We start from the raw sequence: 14,467 nt of genomic DNA, 5'->3' as shown, positions 1-14,467 counted from the left end.
TACATTCAGATGTCATGATTTTGTTGTTAATAACATTGATTCCTAGTTAATTTTTTATTTCCTATTTTTAGAAGAAAAGAAAATAATAATTGCTGTCTTCTCAGGAACATAGGAATTCTATTTAATTTCATTTTTGGTTTATATTTATTTTGGGAAATGGGGCAGTGCTCAGAATGCTATGAGAGAAGTAACTGTTAATTTCTCATTTATTCTTAGAGTATTTTTCTAGCCAGCAAATTAGCTTGATTTTTTCCTAAAACCTGGGGTTTTTTTTCTTTTTTCTTTTTCATTTAAGTTCTGCCTGCCACTGTGCAATTATATATCCTTATCTTTGACACAGCCTCACACTGCTTTCTGTCTTCCACATCCCTTTCTCCTGCCCTCCAGAAAACCAACTATGGTTGCTCTCTCTCTGTTCACCATCCTTAGTTTTTTCATACTCTTAGGGCTGATGGACCCCGTTTTGGGGTTATTCACTTGCATTTACTTTATCCTGCTCTATGAACATTCTTATGACATCATAGTTATCTTTCTTGCTGTATATTTTGTCCAGCTCCGGTGAGACTCTAAGTTTCCAGAGGGAAGGGTCTATGGGTCTCCCTGCTCTTGCTCTTCTACTTTGTGCCTGAGCACATGCTGCTGGGGTGCGAGAAAGAATGTGGGCTTTGTAACCAGCCAATTCGGGCTTCCAGGGCCACCTATACCCTTTATTAATGCCTTGAATTATGGCAGTTTCCTCAGCTGAAAATAGAGGTACCATTCGGGGATGGAAAAACAAAATGATGCAAAGTACCTAACACAGTGCTGCCACAAGGCTGTTCAAACAATGGTAGCTCTCTCCCTACTCCTCCACTCCCTCTCTTACCACACATTTGTAGGACTCAACAAACAATGATGTTTATCAACCATTTGTAAGTCCTTCGGGGGTGCTCTACTTTAAGAGGATTTGAATTTGTGTAAAATATCAGGTAAATTTTAGTGTTTAATGTATAGGTCATTAAATATATCTGGATGTGAATTTCCCTAAATACAAAGCTTTTTAAAAAAATAGCCTGACTTCAGAGCAAGTTAGGCAAAGCTCTTAAATGAGAAGTCATTTCATGTGGTTGGAGAGGCCTCCCTGGCATCACTGTCTAGGCCTGACTGGCAGTATCTTCACCAGGTAGGACATGGTACTGAGAGCAGCAGGAGTGCTCCTCCTGGAGAAGGGGAGAAGGGACTAAAGATTGTCATGCACTGAGTATCCAAGACATGCCAGGTGTCATGCTGGTAACTTTTTACTACTCAACAACCCCATAAATAGCCTTTCTTATCCCTGTGCTACAGATAAGAAAACTGAGGTCCAGAGACATGAAGTGACTTATCCAAAGTCACAGTTTAAGAGGTTGCTGAACTAGGTTTTGATCCCAGTTTCATCTGATAACAAAGTCTTTCCCTTTTTCTTGTTGCTTCCCTTGCTGATTATTTTGGGATGTGGCAGGGGAAAATGTTCTTTGCAGGGTGTGTGTGTGTGTTGGAGGGTGCTATGTAAAGAGTCATGGAAGAAAAGGGTCCAGTGAAGCGATGGCAGGAAGGGAGTGCTTTTCCTGGAAGATAACTATTATTTGTCATTATAATTATGGTGACAAAATGTTTGATTGTGTGTGCTGTGGGAGGTTATCATCCTTGTTCATATTTGCAACAAGTTTAAGATGCTAGGAGGCTCCGATGATGAGATGCCAACTGATGAGAGGTATTGCCTTTGACCTTATAGTTACCCACATTATTTGCAAAATTCCTTTTCTTCTTTTTAAAAATATAATTTCCTGGAAATTATCATGTAGAAATGTTGCTATAATCCAAACTTTTTTTCTCTTTTGCTTCTGTCTATTACCTCCTTTGAAACTCACAATAGTCCATGGGACAGGTTCTATTCTCCCCATTTGATGGATAAGGAAACTGTGTAGTAACTGGCCAAAGGTCACACAGCTAGTGGGAGGAAGAGCTGGGGTCATCATTCGCAGCCTAGTGCCGTTCTTGTTCTTGCAGATTGCCACAACAGCAGTTGGTACTGGTAGCCACAGACCACAAGTTATGCCAGTAGATTTCAGCAGCTGGTCCCTTTGTTGGATGTCCTCAAAGCTTGAGGAGAAGGGGTGAAGGGGGCTGAAGGCTGCAAAGAATGGTTAAGGCCTCCATTTCACTTTCAGCAAAGGAATTTGATGAATAACATGTCACATCGCTTCAGCTGTGTTTTGTCAAGAATTTTTTGTGGCTCCCAACTGCCACACTGCCAGGCAGCTAGAGAGAGATCACGTAAAGGAGAAAAGAATTTTCCTTTCTTTTTAAATTGATGGGAGAAGGAAAATCTACCAGAGAAACAGTTTCTAAAAATACATGAATAAGCGTGGTCTCCAAGAAAACAAATGTTAGATTTACCTGCAATTCCCCAGAACTTCAATTAATCAACAGTTTACATGAGTACCCCTGAGACACAGCTCTGCCCTCCTGTTGCTTGCAGCCTGGAAGGGAAGCCAGATGAGTAAGTAAGAGAGGTGAGTCTCCATAAGGAAAGGACAGGTTGTTTTGACAGCCTGTGCAAGGGCCTCTCACCCATTTGGGGGTCAAGGAAGGGATCAAGGAGTACACGGCCCATTTACTTATTTGGGAAGAGCTCTGGGTGAGGCATTGAGGGCTGGACTTCAAGCTGCCTTAGATAAGGGGCTGTGTGAGCCAAAACCTGGACCACAGTGGGCTCAATAAATATTGAATGAATGGAGGGAGTGAGGAAAAACAAGATATCATTTTGTTTATAATCGAACTTTGGAAATACATATGCAAACAGGAAAAACCATGTGAAGCTGTAAAGCACTAAATGTTCGTGGAATAAGCTTTTAGACTTCTGGGAAGACAGCAATCATTTCTGTAATGTGGAGGTATGGGTGGCACAAAAGCAGAGAGATTTTACTTGGACAGTGAATAATGGGTAGGATTTGCATGACTTATAAAGATGCATAGGTAAGAACAGTGTTAATACTGATGAATGATTGAACGTATACTGTGTGCAGAACATATTACGCATATTCACATTCAACTCTCCTAACACCCTATGTAGCAGGTGTTATTATCCCAGTTTTACAGGTGAGGAAACTGAAGCTTGAGAGGTAGGCTATCTCCTACTGATAATTCATTCAGCCTTGTTCTGAATGATGGAGCCGGAATGCAAACATGGATCTATAACCCCCAAGTTCATTGTCTTTCTACCAATCTGTGCCACTACCCTAGACACTGACAGCAATGAAGATGGCCCTGGAACAGGGCCCAGGAGCAGAAGGCTGCAGAGAAAGCAACCACCACTTTCCTGCCAAGTAGTGAGAAGAAAGATGTGCTGACTAGAAGGGGCCGAGCACCTGCTCTGTCTTCCTGACTTGTCAGCCCTTCAGACTCCTTCCTGCAGTAGGCTGGTGCTTGGTGACCACCGCTGACTGTCTATCATATACCAAGATACAGGGATTGTAACACATTGCAGGAAGGCCAGTTTGCTGAATTTTTTGAATGCCAGATCTCAATCCTGTAGTATTCCTTTTAGAAAAGTCACTGAAATGCAGACTTTATTTTTTACTTGGAGGACTCCACCAGTGATTTCTGGTTTATATAACTCAGTTAGACTGGAGACGCCATAGCCCATGATACTGGTCAGCTTGTTTCCATCAACAACTGCCTCCTCCCATAGGGTGGGAGTCCCTCTTTGAATCAGTGCTACCTAAAGAGAAGTGCACAGCCCCTCTTTGAATCAATGCTACCTAGAGAGAAGACTAACTAGACAAGAAGAATGGTTTATGAAGCCATCTCCACTGCCAACGAAACTAGTCAAGCTGCATACGCAGCTGACATTAGGTTAGGAGCAAAATTTCCATTTCTGAAATTATAGCATAGAAAGTCCATGGGATAAAAAGAGACAAACATGGGTATGAATCTTGGCCCTACTATTTAACAGTCAGGTGAACAAGCTACTTAATTCATCAGACTTGTTTCTTCATCTGAAAATGGGAATGATGCAAATTAAATGGCATAAATGAAAGTAAAGGCTCTTCCTTTCCAGAATCTTTGATTTTGCGTGATGTCCAGTCCAGAGCCACAGATGGCCTTTTAGTTGATGTTGATGCCATTCCTTAACCAACCTTTGTGTTGTTTATTCATTAATTTGGTTGAATTGTTCAACAATTCCACCAGGGGCTATGGTAGGTGTTGGATGAGGGTTTTAAGGCAGGGAGGAGGTGCTATGTGCAAAGATGGTAACAGAATAGGGACAGCACAATGCTCTGTATAAGAAGAGCCTGATAAGGGTTTGTTTGTGGAACTAAGTATCAAGAGGAAAATCTTCTGGTGAGGATGCCGTGAAATGAGGAGCTGTCAGGGCCAACTCCGTAAATCCCCACCTCACAGTGACTTTGCAGACTCATAAAATGTTTCCATTTTCACTTTTCCCCATTGTGGTCCTCTGTGAAGGTGTGAGAGAATAATTTTAGCTCTCATCAGCTAGAGGTCTGGCTCTGAATTATAGTTACATGGTGATGAAACCTTACTATTGCTGCAAGAAAGCTTGGCAAGGAGATTAATAGGAAGAGGAAAATCAAAGAGCAGGAGACTTTGAGAGAAAATCAAATATGTGAAAAGTAACCAGTGAGTTCTGCAGAGCTCCAGGTGCCCTGATCTAACCTGATCAGAAGGATGACACTTTTTCCTCTTTGGCGGAAGGGGATGGGAAGATGAGCTGGTCTGGGTTGGAATGGGGGTGGCTCAACCAGAGCTGGGGGGAAGAGTATCCCTCTTCCTGATAGTAACTGCATAAATGAGGGCCAGGTCCCCTTCTTAGAGCCTCCCAAGTTTTGTGTGAGGAAAGTAGAATGCACCCATTGGAGAAACTACAGTAAACTCTTAAGGAGTTCTTACAAAACCAGGCCCAAACTTCCAAATTAACAGAGATCAGCAGACAAACTGCAGTCCTGCAGAGAAAAGACAAAGTAATGGGGGCTTTTGGGCCATGGGACTACCCATCCAACCCAGCCTTGCAAGCAGGAAGGCAGAGAACAGGCAGAAACCACAGGTTTTCCTCTGGGTGTCTTTTTGATTCCATGGAACAGGCAGAAGCCACAGGTTTTCCCCTGGCTGTCTTTTTGATTCCATCTCTCCTGGGAAGCTCAGGTATTTAATTACATTGAGCTGTGCTTACATGCAGATGCTGGCAGCCCTGGCTGGAATCCAGCACTTTAACAATTGGAAGGGAGGCAGAATTTCTGAGCAAAGTCCTTCCAGAATACACAGTTGAATGTGTAATTTAAGCCTTCCATCTTTGTTTCTCTTTCTCTCCTTCCCTTTCTCAAATATTTACCACCCCCCTACTATGTGCCAACCACTTAGAAATGGCATGAAGACAGATGGATAATTAGCCATTCTTCTGTGATAATCATCCAGATCTCCAGTGGTCTTATGGGCACTCACAGAATTTCAGGATTGAGAAGAATTGTACTGTGAACAATTTTTTTCTACCATCCTTTCCTTCTGCAATTGGCTTTTTGGAACAACTCCATGACTTGGCATTTATGCAGATGTGTCCCCCCCTTTCCCTGACTATACCAATATGGGAACATAGACATGAAAGAAAGTCTGAATTGATGTTGCTTACCAGCAAGATCATTAGAACCCAACTATGGTTTAAGGGATATTAGTGGTGTCTTATGTTGGCTCAGAATGACCATAGCTGCCTATTATTTCCACCTGGTAGCATCTGCTCTTCTTCCCTGGCCACTCCTGACACATACCTCATGGATCCTCAGTTGCTATGTGAATCCCACCCTGCTGAGATGATTCTTTTTCTTTATCAGAGTGCTGATGTTACTCATTCCGTATCACCCACAATGACATGCAGAATCTCTGTACTTTGCTCCAATGCGGGAGAAATGTCCTCCTCCACCTGTGCTAAACTCTAGCACTAGGACAGAATGGGATCACATCATGCTGCCAGTTATAGAATACTTCTTTCATTTGACTTACCCTCCCCCCCTTTTTTAATTCCATTCCCTTTTTGTAGATGCTGATGGCTTCAGTTTGGGTCAGAAGATACTGCTTAGTGTTGCACTCAACCTTTTCTGCTTCTCTTGCACAGTCTCACCCTATACCAGTGTTCCTATGCAAGGCTTGTTCTTGGCAAGCATCTACACATGGAGAAACCATATTGCTACCATCCTTTGCTATGGCAGTTGGCTTTGTGGACCCAATGCCATGACACCCAGTAGGATGAGCCTTTCCCTACTGGGTACAACTTCTTTGCACTTAAGGGGAGTCATTGTTCCCTGGCTACTTGGAGGTATGACTCTGGGAAGTGGCCATTAGTTCCCAGTCACCACTCTCATCTGAGTGGTTCTTGGGGCCTCTCATGTAAGCAAATTTCAGCCTTTTCAACTACATGTGCTTAGATATGACTTTAACCAAATTACTGTTTTAACTTTATGATTATTTGATTGTCTGTCAGATATGTGATTTGCAAGTATTTTCTTCTATTCTTAGGGTTTTCTTTTTGCTTTCCTGATGGTGTCATTTGATGCACAGAAGTTTAAAATTTTGATGAAGTCTGATTTATCTTTTTTTCTTTTGTTGCTATGCTTTGGTGTCATATTTAAAGATTTTGATCTTTAATCTACCCATAGCTTATTACCTTTCTAGCCTCAAGTCATCCATGAAGTTGATCATCACGCATCAATTTGAGGGTGTTCTGGCCCATTTAATAATTTTTCATGTTATATCATGTAAAAGCAGTGCTCGCTCTAGAATGGCTTTTCCTCTCCCACTCACTTCAGAAACTTGCAGGGAAGCTTCTGAAATCCATTGATGATAGAATCAGGGTGAACGTTTTTCAGAGGGAAAGCACTGAATCGTTAATGAAATGTGGCTCATAAATCCCCACCTTTATTATGGATAGGATTCTTGGGCACACTGTTTTTTAAATTTCACCCACTGGATGTCTTATTTCTTTTTCTATGTAGAAAATAAGGTATAGAAATAGTTATGAAAATCTCTTAATGTTTCTGGGATAATACTGAAAGCTGGAGCCAAGCCTGTTATCATGTGGAATGACAATATGCACTACTCCCCAGTGGGTGCTCCTGAGAGTTAGAGGGTGTACGCCAGGTCTGGGAGGAGCCGTGAGAGGTTGAATGTTGTACTATCTGCTCCGGCAGCCTCCTGCCATCCCCTTCTCAGCACTGGTCTGCCACGATGCCCTGGCAGCCAGACATGGCTGCTACTTGCCCTGTTTTAAATCACCAACCTGCTTTTCACAGTTAGCTGGGCCCTGGAGACCTGGCTGTTTCTTATTCCCAGACTTAGAAACTGAGCTTGAGGCTTGGGGCAGGGAGAGAACTTGCATGAGGTCACATGCTGACCTTTCTACAACCAGCTGGATGCAAATAGAACCCATGACTTCTACCTCTGGGAGTTCAGACCTGACAGCATATGCCACCCTCCTGGTGCCCTCAACCAGCTGCTCACCAGGACCCTGAGATCAGTTGAGATAGAAAAAAAGAGACAGAGAGAGCGAACGTGCAGGAGTGTGCAGGTGAGGTCTGATTTGAGGGATATGAGGGTTACACTATACTAAGTTAATTTGATTTAGGGAGAATTAAAATATTCTAGTTCCCTACATTGACACACTGCTTTGAGCAAACAGTGTTTTGTAAACATTATGCCACTTAATTCTTGTAGTAGCACAGTTAAGGAAATGAGGCTCAGAGTGGTTGACCAATTTTCCTGATGTGACACAGCTACTGAGTGGAAGAACCATAGCTTATGCCTCAGTCTTCTGAAATGTTCCCTCAGCACCCCACAGCTGCCCCTTTGAGAACCCCACCGGGAACAAGGACAGTGAGGTCAGTTCTACCTTGTTCTTTTTACACTGAAAGGCATGATGTTCATACAGAACTCTTTTGCTCTAAACTGTCAGTTTGAACAGATTATTCTTGGCAGTAGTCTCTGTTCACTGGACTCAGGGCTACATGTCAGGAACTGAAGGCTGAATAACTTACTATATAAAACCAATGCTAAGCTTGGGGAAGTGTTGACATTGGCTTTTTGGATCATGGTTAGTCTGAGAGAGGAGAATTAACTACAAGCCTGTGGTTCTTTGGGTGTAGAAGCTCAGAAGTACCAGGATGTCTTGCTTTTAAATGTTTGGATTAGTCATTATAAGGACAACATTTATGATGATATTAATAGCTAAGATTTACTGGACACTTATTATGGGCCATATACTCTTAAATCATATTGATTCATTTAATCCTCATAACCCTAAGAGATGGGACTATTATCACCATTCTCATCTTAGAAAGGAAAACAGAGGCACAGAAAGGTAATGTCATGCCCCAAATCAGCTAGGAAGTGGAGCAGCTGGGATTCATAGATTCCAGGTACAGATACTCACTAATTCAGTGTGTGTTGAAGATCTACTCTATGTCCATATCCCTACAGTGAGCTTTCTGGGACAGCTCTTTCCTCCTCTGTGCTGCTTCTTTGTCCCTGCTTCTGCCTCTCTAAGGGGTTGATGGTATGGGGAATTGTGAGAGAGAGCAAGGTAAGATAGACCCTCTGATGTTAATAGGCAGTAGAGAGGGTGTCCTGTTATCTTTGCCCACTCAACTCCACCCTTAGCTACTCACTTTCTCTGTGGCTTTGGAAAGTTCCCAAAGCCAGGTGTTACCTTCTGAACTTCAGTTTCCTCATATGTAAAATGGAGAAGATGATGTCTACCTGTGAGGCTTACACATAGTGTCTGTGAAATCCCTGGCAATGGGCCTGGCACACAGTAAGTGCTGAATAAACAATTGCTAGAGTTACTAATCACTATTATCATTCCTTTCCTCTTCCCTTCTGTCTCCATGCCAGATAGAGATGTGGGTGTTGTCTAGTGAGCAGTGTCTAGAAGTCATCTGGCCCTAGCCCCTCTTTCAAAATTGGTACAGAGGCCCATGAAGTGCAGTAAGGTGGCCAGTGCCATGCAGCCTGGGCTCCAGAGTCTTCTCCTTTTGTTATAAAATGTCAGGCATTATTCACTTATTCATACATACCACTGGACCTTGGAATAAATTAAATAATGCTGCCTCAAAGAGAATTTATCCACATACTCTGCTGAGTTTACCCACTCTCCTCCCTAAATGATAGTCCATTAGAAATAGAGGCCATGAAGTGGTGGGGACAGGGTGTCATGGGAAGAGGCTCATGGTGTCAGCAGGGACAGAGGTCCAGGAAGGATGCTGTCCTATGTTTTATAGAGGCTTCTGATGAGGTCACTTTGCAGGGCTCACTCAGCTGCTGCTTTCCTCCATGAGTCAGGCTTCTTGCAAAGCAGTTATCTCATTATTTAAATATCCTCCAGTTGAATATTCTCACATGCATAACTTAATGGCTTTAATTATGCATATTAGTGAGAAAAGTACTTGATATTGCATTGCATTGCCACTGACATTCCATGGTTCCTTAGAAGCTTATATGTACACTTCCTGGTAAGGTATATAAAGAGATCACAGAACAAGAGAACACCTAAGATACAACAGCCTTTTGCATGCCAACTGCAAGCTCACTGTTCTTCGAAGGTTCAGAATGCTTGGCTCGGCTATGCTCTCAGTGTGGATGAGAAGGAGAGAACAAGCATTTAGAGTGGAGCCAGTTCTGTGTCTGCCCCCAAAGAGTAGTTTTGCTTTTCTGTGCCTCTGTGTTTCACAACCTGAAGGTGGGACAAGTAACCTTCATCTCTCCCTTCTTGAGAGACAGACAGATGGGGTAGATTTGAGATCTGCTCTGTAGCTTTGGGCCAGGACTTTCCAGAGAGGACTTCAGTGGGGAAAGCCTTGAGAGTTGACTTGAGGTGTGTTATTCCAGTGGAAAGGTGAATAGGACCTTACTCTCTTGGTTATGGAATTCCATTTTTTCTAAATGTTTACTGAATGCCTGTGTGTAAGGCACATCGTAGGTATTTGTTGGTAGCCAATACACCCTTTTTTACACTGGGTCTACATATCAATGAAAAATTTTTGCATTTGCTGATATAATGAAATACATACTATGTCCACCATCCATGCTAAGAGTGGGTGGTGAGAATATGAGTTATGCAAATAAAGACAAGTCCTCCTGCCTAATTGTGTTTCTGGAGGAAAGCAGGGGAGCTTGCCATCATCTGTGGTGCCATCAGCACTTCCTGACTCCTCCCAGAGAGGTCGTTGATTTACTACCTATGGTTGATGAGTATATTTTATTTGTTCGTTCAACAAAAAATTGAGCTGCTAGATGCTAAGCATAAATAAAACAATAAACAAGCTTGCAAAGGGATGGCAGTTTTGCAAGGGACAGACAAGTACAAAGTCAATTTTAATACAGTCTGAGAAGTGCTATGGCTATAGTTAAGCATGGACTTCTAAGGGAAGACATGAATAGAGATTACCCGAACCAGTCTTAGGGGGGTCAAAGAACAATGGATGTTTACTGTGACCTGAAGGCAGAATGGAAGTTAGCTGGATTGGGGAGAGAGAGAGAGATGGAGGGCATAGAGGCAGAGTAAAGGATACAGTGCATTTGAGGAGAAGGAAATGAGTTCAGGTAGCTGAAAAGTTGGGGAAGAGAGCAGCCAGCAAGAATCAAGCCTTAAGTAAAATGAGGGGCTAATTCTGAAAGAATATACATACTAAAGAGCCTGCACTTTCTCCTGAGGGCAGGAGGAAGTAGCCAAAGAGTTTTAAGCAAGGAATATTACTATTAGAGCTTGGATTGGAGGCAGCAAGATGAGAGGTAGAAATGGCAGCTAGGAAGTTTTTGTATTATTTTAGTGGAGAAATGATGATGAGCTGAGGCAGTGGTAATGAGGATGGAGAGAACTGGAGGGATTCCAGAAATATTAAGAAGGTAGATGGACAACTCTTGGCAGTGTCCCTGCTTGGGGTTGGGAACAGAGTGTACTACTGCACTGTGAAAGGCCCATTTCACCATGGACTTCCCTCCCAGCCAGGCAGGTAGAGGCAGCATTTTAACAATACCCAAAAGCACTGCTTTTAGCCATATGGCGGGTCTGTGGGCGGCTGGGCAGCAACAGTGGGAAACAGACAGGCTGGCCGGCAGCGATGATGAGTGAGCATATCTCCTGAAGCCAAGACTTCCCCTTCAGTATCAAAACAGAGCATCCGCCCTCCCACCACCACCATGTGCACAGAGGTGTGAGGACCTTGGGGTCACCAGATAGTATTTCTGACTACATCCACTTATGCAGATAGAGACCATGGTCAACAGCAGAGCAGCATCTTTATTTGTTCTATTTTTCCTGCAGTGCCCTTTGCTTGAGCTCTTCTGGGGTAGAACTGAAGAAATGCTCTGTCTTGATGGGATTATTTTACTGAAGGAACAATTGGTCACTGCCCAGTCATTGCCACATATAGGGTCTGTCTGGTCTGCAGAGCTGTGGACCATCTACTCCCGTGAGGGGATTGTGGGAAGGGGCAGGCACCATCTCCCCTTCCCTCCCCTTGCTGGTTCATTTTCTGGTACTTGATGTTTTCTCAGGGTCTGTTCATCATGGTCTCCCTAGGGCTCCCCCCACCCCCGCCGGGCTATCTATGTGTGCACCCTGGAAGGTGCAAAGCTCAAGGCCTGAACCAGAGACAAAATGCCTGGCATCCTCGATGAGGCAGTCCTCAGTGCTGCCTGTGAGGTGTGATGCTTGATAAAGGAAATCCCCTCTGTCCTCTGAATGCCTGAGGTTTGGAGGCTCAAGCGCTGAGTTGTTTGCTCTCCTGAAATCACTACATGTTTGTTTTTCTTATTTGGGGCCATAAGGACTTTGCTGCAAGGCCACAGGCCCGTTGATCCAGGCTAAAACCACCTTTGTATCCCTTACCCTCCTTGCCCCCATCTTTCTCCTACTCACATGGGCCTCCTCTCTTCCTACCTGTGGGAATGACCATTTTTAACCTGCTCCAATCCCCAAGCATGGCCTTCCATCCCTCTGGCTTTTCACCTTCCTTTTCCTGCTGCTGTCTCTTACTGTCTTCTTCCTGAACAAGTCTGGTACTTCAATTCTGAGCTGCAGAGTTGTTTCCCAGCAGCTTCGTGGGGTTTTGAAGGAGGGACTCTCTTCCTCTCAGCCAGGTTTTGGGTGCTGCTGCTTTACACAGAGGTAAAGTGGTTCTAGAGTAGCTGCTACGAGCTCTGAGACCCCTGCAGATGCTCAAAGCCTCTCACTTGGGAAAGGAGAGTGGCTTTCAAATCCTTGGCTCTGAAACCAGCCTGTCATTTTAGCCCCTTACCCTTTGTTAGTTATGTAGGAAACTGCTTCATGGAGACGGGCCGCTCCCTCCTTGATCTCCTGTATACAGTTCAGGGGCTGTTGCTAACATGGATAAGAGTACACAGTGGATACAATTTTTCTAAAACTCTTCATTTGTGCCATGCCAACACCATCCTACCCCAACCCTGACACCCCAAACTGGGAGCTTCCTTGAAGTCACTAGAAATAGAAATGGCTGAGTCTACTTTGGAACTCTCTCTTGGAGCATAGGGAGAGGGGAGAAGGGTCGATGGGGTGAAGTGGAGTGTGTGTCTGTCTGTCCTTGTTAAACTCAACAGCCGTGGTGAAATGCCCTTCTAGCACTTCAGGGCTGGAGAACCCACAGAGAGAAGGCTAATTAAATTTATTCTAGTTTTGGTCCCTATCCCATGGGCTGCTGAGACCCAGCTGCTTTGAGCCAGTGAGGAACAGTAGTGTCCTCTGGCCTAAATAAGAACTCTGACAGATAGTGGCTGCAGCATTTCCTGAAGACCTGGTTTGGTTCCCTGGTTCCTCTAGCCCCAAACATTCTGCTCTCTCCCTTTCTCTTTGTTTCTTTTTTCCAGATCTTTGTGTGTTTGTCTTGGAGTTGGTTTCACCCCAATGTAGAGGAAGTCAAATTAGTGTCCTTACTCTCTAAGGATGAGGAGTCAGGGGAGAGGACTCTAGCCCTTGGAGGACTTTGCCAGCTTCCTCTGTGGAACTTCCCAGCTTTGTTGGTGTAATCAGCAGAGGGGGATGCAGGAACCCATGGAGTAGTCACCCTGTGGTGTGCTCCTCTTAACTATTTTTATTTGTATTACAGCATCATTTCGTCTTTATCTGGCACCATTCCTTCCAATCCTGTAAGCATTATTCAGGTTCTGAAATTCACACAGAGGGCTGTCTTTGTGGACTGTGCTTACTTAATTTATTTATTGATCACATATATATGAAGTCCTGTGTTCCTGGTACTGTGCCAGGATGTTGGGATCCCAGAAATGAATCATTCTTAGAGCCTGCCTTCAAAGAGTTTGTTATCTGAAGGTCCAGCAAATGACTCTAAAGCAAAGTAGGTGTGATAAATGCTGCCAAAAAATCTCTGGATAAAGGGCTACAGGAGTTTAGAGAATGAGAAATGACTTTCAGGAAGAAATGTTTTCTATGGTTTTATGCACAGGCCTCTGAAAACACTATGTTAATGGTAGCATGCTCCTCAAAGTTTTATTATAATTATTGGAAAAGCAGGGATTGATTCATGGACCATGTAGTATATGATATGTGTCTTAAAGAAGGCTCTGTGTAGAGAGTGGCATCAATGCCCAAAGTTTTGGTCGATCTCTCAAAATGAGAGGCTGACCAAAAGGAGGGAACTGTGAAATCAAACTAAAAAGTTTTGGACTGAGAAAGCCTCCGTAGTCTTGAGCTCTTGTGTATGAACTGTAACCTAATTTATCTTGTAAGCACATGGGCAAATTGAAAACCTAACTTAGAAGTGTGCTTCTGTGATAGTAGCTGAATCTCAACCAATTGTAGGCAGTCAGCTGTTCTATATCTCACTTCCTTTTTCTGCCTGTAAATGTAACCAACATGCGTTTTCAGCTGTAGTCCCTCTTAATCAGTTCTGACTCTAAGGGCTGCCCAATCCGTAAATCGTTTTAATTTTTTTTTTCTTGCTCAAATTAAACTTTGTTAAATTCAAAAAAGAAAAAGAAGGCAGTAGCTCTGTATACTTTGGATCTAGAGATGCGCATTTATCTGTCTGTCCATCCAATGGAGATGTACCATGGATATATGCAGCCAGAAGAAGAGGAATCAGGGGTCCTATCTGCTTGGGAATTGCTGATCATTTAGTGGGCTTAGAACATATTACACAAAACAACTAGCAAATATGGATAGCTCACAGCCAAGTAATTCCAGTACATAGATGAGTATGTCCAGGAGAGCTGGGCTCAAGTGATACAGTGAAGTTGTGCAGAAGAGGCAGGGTATTTTCTTTTCTTTTCTTTTTTTTTTTTTTTGTGACTGGTAAGGGGATCATAACCCTTGGCTTGGTGTCGGCCGCACCACGCTCAACCAGTGAGCACACCAGCCACCCCTATATTGGATCCGAACCCGTGGCCTCGATGCTCCCAGCGCCGCACTCTC

At 43.6% G+C, this 14,467-nt stretch overlaps 1 protein-coding gene across 2 annotated transcripts in view; it reads left to right on the top strand.

The window, feature by feature from the left end:
- The window catches only part of KCNH1 (potassium voltage-gated channel subfamily H member 1), a 424,549-nt gene that overhangs the window by 183,141 nt on the left and 226,941 nt on the right, over positions 1-14,467 (top strand). The window lies entirely within an intron of this gene.

This window comes from Cynocephalus volans, chromosome 11 (genome assembly GCF_027409185.1).
Source record: "Cynocephalus volans isolate mCynVol1 chromosome 11, mCynVol1.pri, whole genome shotgun sequence".
NCBI lineage: Eukaryota > Metazoa > Chordata > Mammalia > Dermoptera > Cynocephalidae > Cynocephalus > Cynocephalus volans.
Note: the sequence above shows the minus strand (reverse complement) of the source record. Positions and strands in the feature narration are given on the sequence as shown.